Source organism: Anopheles stephensi, chromosome 2, assembly GCF_013141755.1.
Source record: "Anopheles stephensi strain Indian chromosome 2, UCI_ANSTEP_V1.0, whole genome shotgun sequence".
Classification (NCBI taxonomy): Eukaryota; Metazoa; Arthropoda; class Insecta; order Diptera; family Culicidae; genus Anopheles; species Anopheles stephensi.
This window is the reverse complement of record NC_050202.1, coordinates 41938025-41945999: the sequence shown is the minus strand read 5'-3', so window position 1 is coordinate 41945999 and position 7975 is coordinate 41938025.

Sequence of the window (7975 nt, the reverse complement as noted above, 5' to 3'; positions counted from 1 at the left end):
CGTCGTGCAGCGAATTAGACACGCCAGGTCCGGCTGGTCATGTCATGAGAATGGCACCGGACGACCCAGTCCGTAAAGTCCAAGTAATCCGTCCTCATAGACAGAGGAGGCATGGTGGGACAGAGTGCTGCTGGCATGGTGGGACAGAGGAGGCCTAGTAAGTACTGCCTTTAAACCTACTTTGACTGTACGTCTCCAGCAGGATCCCCAAATATCCTGTTGTCCTAAAAAAGAAGATCGATCATATATTTCTTCGAATGTTCGATCGGCGATGGAATCAAGGCATTGTCTGTAATTGCTGAAAACGATTCTAAGACATTTATTTGAACTGACAATGAACTCAACTTTAGCACAAGTTCACCTATCGTCTGTGCCAGGGAAAAAAGGGGCCCCAAACCGCCCTAGACCGCAGTTAAAGTTCTCTCCTCCAGTTAAAGAGCAAATTTTTACCCACCGACCAACCGCAAAATTGTCCTGCCGTCAAAACGAATGCTCGTGAGAGTGACTATTATTTAAACTTTAGCCAATTTTTGTTAGAAAAAACCGATAACATGGGCAAGAAATGATACTTCCTCCTTATCCTAACCTACTAATGTCCAAACGTTCGTATATTATTTTCGTTTAAAAGATAGACTTTTAGCGATTTTAACAAATTGTCCATTGCTACTTACAGTTTCGGTTCTTATAATATGAAATGCATCTACAAGCCAGGAGCTTTTTTTTTGTACCATGTCTTGTACCGCGAAAATTGCGAAACTCGTCTACCACATTCTGACTGACTCTGACCTGACTCAATAAAATTTAGATTAGGTTGTAATTTATTTTTATTACGCCCGCGACCAGCCACCAGGATGCTAGGGACTGGGTGTATGCTTGGGACTGTGTTTTATGAAAATTGATTGATCGTTTATTGCTTTCGGGTTTCGTACCGGGCCATCTCCGCCCGCCACGGCCAGCAGCAACTGCAGCAGCCTTTGGTGCCTTCCGACCGCCCGTAGGACACTTCCGACGTCGATAAAGCACCGAAGAAGCGCTGCAACATGATTGATCTTTACTTTATTACATTTTTTTCGTCTGGTTCGTTCCATTTTTCGCCATTTAACCGGTCGGTTTAGTTTGTCGGTATATATGCGCTCAAGTCCGTCGTCAAGCTGCCAGGCGGCTATCGTCGATGTTTCTACGATGTATAATTTTTTTGTTGCTCCTATTTATTCACCACTTCCTGTACTCTGCAGCAACCTCGTCCTATGGCCCACAGTACCTCCAACATCTGACACGCGCACAGCTATCGTGTACCGAAAAAAATGAAGGAAGAAAAGACCTCCCCTCACACACACAGAAAATGTAGTTCAAGAAGAACTCATCAAGCAGCAGGAGCAGCAGCAGCACGATGCGAAGAACATGATGACATGAGATTGAAAAATATCGTTGCACCAACGGAGGAGAACCAGAGTACCGGAAGTCAATGGCAAAACCGGCTCCCAACCGATGACTTCCAACTGTCGATGGCTTCTCTTTCCCTCGCTGCTCGCTGGTTCGAGCAAATTACTCCTCTGATAAGCAAAACCCGTCACTGCGTTTGGTTGACAACGTTTAATCATAATCTAAGGGTTGTTGCGTCAACTGCTGCGGCACAAAAACGAAAAAGGTAAAAAGCAATAGGAACATCGCCACATGCCACATTGGGAGGAAGGATGAACGAAATTGAAGCTGCTTGAAAGTCTCTTCGGGGAATGCTCAGTAAGGTAGGATGAGGTAGGTGGAAGGAACTGACACATTTTACAGGAATTAGTGTTTCCTATACGTTTATTAAGCGTTACAAAGTAAGTATTAAAATATTTAAAATACATCAAAGGTTAAATGTCTTATTTTCTAACGACAAAAGCATTATGAGTAACTAAAAAGGGAAGCAATGTAAAGCTTTATTTCAACAGTTTTTTCTACGGGTTTTTGTTTGCATTTTCAAATTTTTTTTTTTCATCTGGAAGAATAAAGAGAAACAGAGTAGCAGAAAATAGCAGTCAATGGCAGTAAAGCATTATAATATAAAATTAATCACGGTATCGTATCACGGAGCATCACGGTTCGACGCCGACCCCATCAAGAAGTATCTTAATAAACATGTATAAAAAGAAAAGCAAAAAAGATATCAGAAGCAAGAAGAAATTAAAAAAACGAAGAAACATGAAAACTGAATTATAAAACCATTTTAAAACAGAAGGAAAACAAAAGAAGATTTTAATCAAAATGTTAAGCGAATCCAAAAGATTGTAAACAAAAAATTAAATAACACGGGCCTAGAAAAAAAAAGATAAAACGATAGGTAAATTAAAAAAGATAAAAGAAAGTAGAGCAAAAACATTCCACCTATTCCCAAACACATCAGGAACATAATAACAGGAGAAGAGAGAAACAGAAGTTAATAAAAAAGGAGAAAACAGGTTAAAATAGATTAGAACCACTGCAAAGGGAACACTCAGCATGGTTTAAAAAACCTGACTGACGAAGTACAAAAAACGCAAAGATTTAAAGATCTAAAGAGGCGAATTTCTTTTCCGAAACCAGTTGGCTGTCGTTAGTTCTATAATATAACAAATCTTTTAGAGAAACGTTTTTAAGTGCAAATTAATACTGAACGATAAACGTAAAATCGATTGTGCATGAGTTGCGACCTGCGTGGGGAGTGTTCACAATCTGCTCGATTTCATAAACATTGTTGAAATTGAACGACACGCTGTTGAAATCAAATACCACAAAATCGAGAAGCTTGATGGATGCAATACCCGTTGACACTTAAATACGAGCCATTAATCCCTGAAATGCTACTCTTTGGCAAACTACTAATGATGTATTAAAATGAATTGGTAAAAGTCCATTACAAGGAGTGCTTTCTATGCTTAGTTCCATAACACTGTATACTTCTGTCGACACACACTGTGTAAACTCTGCTTTGTGCAATACATTTCCGAGATGAGTTTTGAAGTATCACACTCATTGCCAACGTTGGAACCCCCCGATGATGTATGCATCCCGGCTCTAAAGTCCTTATGCAAACTGACAATTTGCGTACATGTTTGGTAGCATATAAATTTGACGACGAATGTAAGGCATGTTACATCGGGCCAACTTCCCATGCGTCTGTTCGCAGCGTCGCGTTGAGTAAACATTCGCTCACTCGGCGTGCTCCTCAACTGTGCTGACACTGGAGAAGAAGCACAAGTTTTTCATTTAATTAACACATTCAACTACTTCCAACACTTGGCCGGAAGCGAACTTGGGGTGCTGGGATGTTTAATTAGCCAATTTCGCCAGGCTGTCCACCACCGTACTAACCACATATGCGGTGGCAAAGTAAAGAGCGAAAAACAAAAACATCCTTTCCTCAAAGTTTATCAAACATATTCCTGAAGAAGAACTATCACCACCCTCAGACAACCCCAGACGCTACCGGCCGGCAGCTCCCTGTTTCTCAATGCTACTGAATGCGTAGCTCAAAAAAAATCCAGACCCCGCGAACAACCATACAAAAGCCAGACCACCGGACCGGATAAGTCGGAACCCAGTGTCAGGCGCTCACTGACCTACCTCAAGGTCTCGTCGGCTTTTGGCCATCGATCATGATAAATCATCTTTCTCGCGCGCGCACTCGCTCGCGCTCCCGCTTGAGAGCGGAAAGAGTGTTGTTATCTGACGCATGTTTGCACACACATATACGGAAGAAACGGCCAAGTTCGCGGGTATGCGTGTGCACCTTAGCGAGGAACCCACTTCTTAAATGTGCGAAAGCGATACGAACTGCAGCGAGCAATAAATGCGAAAAATTGCACCAAACCTCGTCTCGCTTTTTTTTAGGGATGCAAAGGGATGCGGAGATGGAGCTAGGGGGCGTAAGGGTGGAAGTGACAACGATTGACCAAACCATCATCATCATCATCATCGGTTGCTGAATATCGAGTTCTTTTCCTCATAAACACTCGCAGCCACAGACGCAGACACACACACCCGCCAGCACTGAGTAAACAGTTGATGCACCCTCTCTCCATCTCTCTCTCTCTCTCTCTTGCCGGACTGCCGTCGTGGCATGTATGGTGGATTTGGTCAACGACCTGTTCGGTTTGGCAAAAACGGGGGGTTTCTGGGGGTGGGGGGGTTGGTTTTGTGGTTTGTCCATTAGGGGTGACTGGCAATCGTTGGACTGAGGAACCAGGGTCGATGATGATGATGCGACAAGACAACGATGACAAAGACGACGACGGCGACGACGATGATGATGGCGGCGATGACGAGGACGAAAATCGTTGTCCAAAGAACGAAAACCATCAGTCTCCCCCCGTGCCCTCCCCCCCCCCCCCCACCTACCCTTTTGCTTTCACACATTCACCACACACACAGACACACACACACACACACACACAAGTTACGTATTCTTCTCGTCTCTTTATGGCGACCGTTTTCATGTGCGAAATAGGAACGAAATGGACACGAAATGGTCAACCTTAAGGAAGAGAATTCCAAAACGGAACAGCGGTGGAGATGGGGTGGAGGGAATGAGAAGGCATTGGTAAATGTCCATCCGTCAAGACTAAATACGGTTTCCACTTCCAACCCCGCTTCCCGTCCTTCATTCTCCCATCATCCCCCTTTCGAGGTTCGTATGACGTCGCATCGAATTGGTTCGAATCGGTTTGGGGCTGCGTGTTTTGAACTGTAACTGACCACGGTCAAGCCTTTGAACTGCGCTCGCTTCACTCTTCACTCAACGGTGACCGAGTGAACGCAAGGAGCGGGTGGGAATGGACCTATCGGGACGGGCGTCCCAAGTATCGTTCGGGTTAGTGGCCATTGGCCACTCTAACGAAAAACAGATGGGAAGACGCGAAAACAAAACACACAAAAACGCAACCCACCCAAATGGACACACAGCGAATGGAATCGATTGCATGTCATGCTAGGCGCGCCCTTGCCACCAGCTTGCCTTGGCTGCGCGCTTGCTTGTCGCGGGTTTTGGAGTACGTTTTTTATGGTTTTGGGGTAGGTCAGAAAATATGCAAAGTGCAGCCGTGAAGTATAAATTTACTGCCTCGTGGTTTGTTTTTTGTTCTTCAATTTTGTCTTGTGCCGTCACGTTGTGTGAGACTGGACGGTGTTGAGTATGAGCCGGTAGGTTAGTATAAATGTTTGTTGATGTAATGTAAAAAATATTAACTTAAAAAATAAGCAACAAAATGTATACAAATTTGATGAAAATGAAGTTATATTCCTGTTGCTCACTGTACCTTGAATGACTTCTTCAAACGATTAGATCGATTGGAAAGCTTCGGTGGAAAAGTATCCACCGAGATAGTTGCAGCATATTTCCAGGGCAGTCAAAGCCAATTCTTTCAGGAGGAATAAGAAGCAAATCTCCCCATTCGAATGCCTTTCCATTAGGAAGAGCTTGCCGCGCTATCATCTCCTATCATCCCCACATCCTCATGCTGCTCGGAGATAAAAATGACAAAACTGTACGAAATATGTTCGAATGGCTTCCAACGATTGGCCTGCCACAAATTGTTCGGCTTTTTCTAACGGGAACGCAAGTTATTTGAATTGAGGGACAACGGGAACGCTTTGAAATTTCGCTCTCCCGCTTAGGGCATTACCGTTACCGGAAGCGAAGTGATTGTAATTGAGATTATAGAGTTGGTCACTTTAAAAATGGTACTTAGAATTAGTACTTAGAGAGAGCCCTCATCTTTGTATAATCAGTTTAGGTTGCATTTTTTTGCATTTTAAACTGCTTATTGAGGTTGAATAATTTATTGAATGATATGAAAGGCTTCTAGCATAATATGACGTACATAACTATCCTATTCTAGTATGATAAAAATCAAACCTGCACAGAAAACAACAAGAGAAATATAATTACACAGAGCAAGAATTATGAAATCTCAATACGTCGATTTTTCAGTCGATCAATATTCGGTACTTAGGAATAAGGCGAGGCCGTTTCTAAACATTAAAAAAATCGGTACTTAATAAACGTGTTGGTCTTAAGTTTCAATAGGAGTCTGGAAGTAAATTTCCTCTTGAATCCGGTGAAAAGCTTGTATTGAAAAAGGCATTAGGCATAAGCGAATGAAGCCTCATGTTGGAGGGATTCTAATTATTATCCCTATTATTTTTCATTTTAGATTCATGCGTGACAATGAACATTATTTTAAAATTTTTACCCAATTTTCAAACGCAAGGTATACGAGGTTTTGGATATGAACTGGCATTGTTCGTGCCTTTCCTGGACTCTTTTTCAGATAAAGAGAAACATTTACAGATAAAACAAGACAGTATTCTCAACACCTTTCAATTGAAAGGGGGTTTTGTATGTCATGTAGGAGTGGGGCGGTCCGTTGACCGAGGCGACAACGGCGCCGATCTTCACACGGCAGGATCGGGCTTCAAATTCCATCCAGACCGCCTCCCCGTACGCAGAGCTGACTACTTTGCTACGGGTAAAATCAAGTCACAGAAAGCCTGAAATGGCAGGCCGAGACCTCTCGAGGTTGTAGTGCCACCGAAGATGAAGAAGCGTAGAAGTGAGCTTCAATATTTAAATTATGTCTTGGTCTTGTCAAGTTTAAAAATAATTGTACGAATTTTACTTCATTCTATGGGGTATCCTTTGTCCTGTGGCATATCTAATAGTCGTTATGTATCAGATTTTAGATTTGTCAGACCTTAAATTATATTATTTTAATTTCCCTTTAATTAGCATCACATATTTATATAGTTCCCCAGTTCTACCAATTTTAGAGTATAGTCAGGGTAATTTGGGACGAGACGTTACAAAGAAAATTTAAGCGCTACGCATTTTTGATGATTGTCGTGGAACAATCCGCGGTATCGAACACGTTTCCTGCACAAATATTTATGTATCGCCCAAGTGCTTTTCGACATCATAAAATCTAATTTCTTCTGTGAGAGGACCCAGACGGTTACTATATACTCTCGTATTCATCTTTTTGAGTTCTGAAATCTTAAGGCCTGTCATTGCTGGCGTCCTAGGCTGATCGTTTTTTTCTGAAGCTAGATAGTCACAGTCCAGCGAACGATGAGACGATGGATGAGAATTGATAACTGGCTCCTCTACAAAACCGAAACAATCGAATGGCTGGCTCAGATACAGGGCATGCAGAAGGCCACTTTAATTTTGTACTTATCTTTTGCACGCCCAATACGATAAATTATAAGATTTTTTTCATATAACTAATACGTTTTAATCTTACCAAATCCCGCCATGACAGCGTTCTGTCAACGGTACCTTACGTGATTTTTTTGCGTCCATTTTCTCCCATTCCCTACCGCCTCTACCATGATCTCATTTGCACCGGGCGACCGAGCTAGCCAAGCCGTGCCAACATTAGTCTCATTTTGTCTTCATCTCTTCCATTCCCTCCTGGCCTGACCATCGTTCATCATTTCTGAGCTAAGCATCATTCACGAAACCAGTCCAGTTGGTCGGACCTCAGCCAACCGACCAACCGACCCGCCCGCAATCACTTCGGTGTCAGCTTCAAAATAATCATCCAACAACGCATCCACCGTCGGGCGGATGTCCGAGGCGAAGGTAAAGATTACGCTACGTAACCAGAAACTTTGGCGATGGCATGGACGAAACGAGATCACGCGTCGAGGAAGAAACAGAGAGAGAGAACGCAAAAGCTACAGTCAAATAGCGATGTTAGAACATAAAACCCCTCTTTGCATTCCGTGCGTCTCCTTGTCATTGCAGTTCGCCGGTTACCCCGATCTGGTTCCCCATCACCAAAGATGGAGATGGTGAGATGGGCCACCGTCGAGACGCAGCACAGTCCGAAACGTCAGATTCTTCAAATGTGCAGCACGCTAAAAAGTACAAAAAGAAACCCCCAACTGTCCAGCTGAGATGCCAGAATGGGGATGGCGGGGGCAGAATTGTTTCATCGGTGGGAGTCGAATG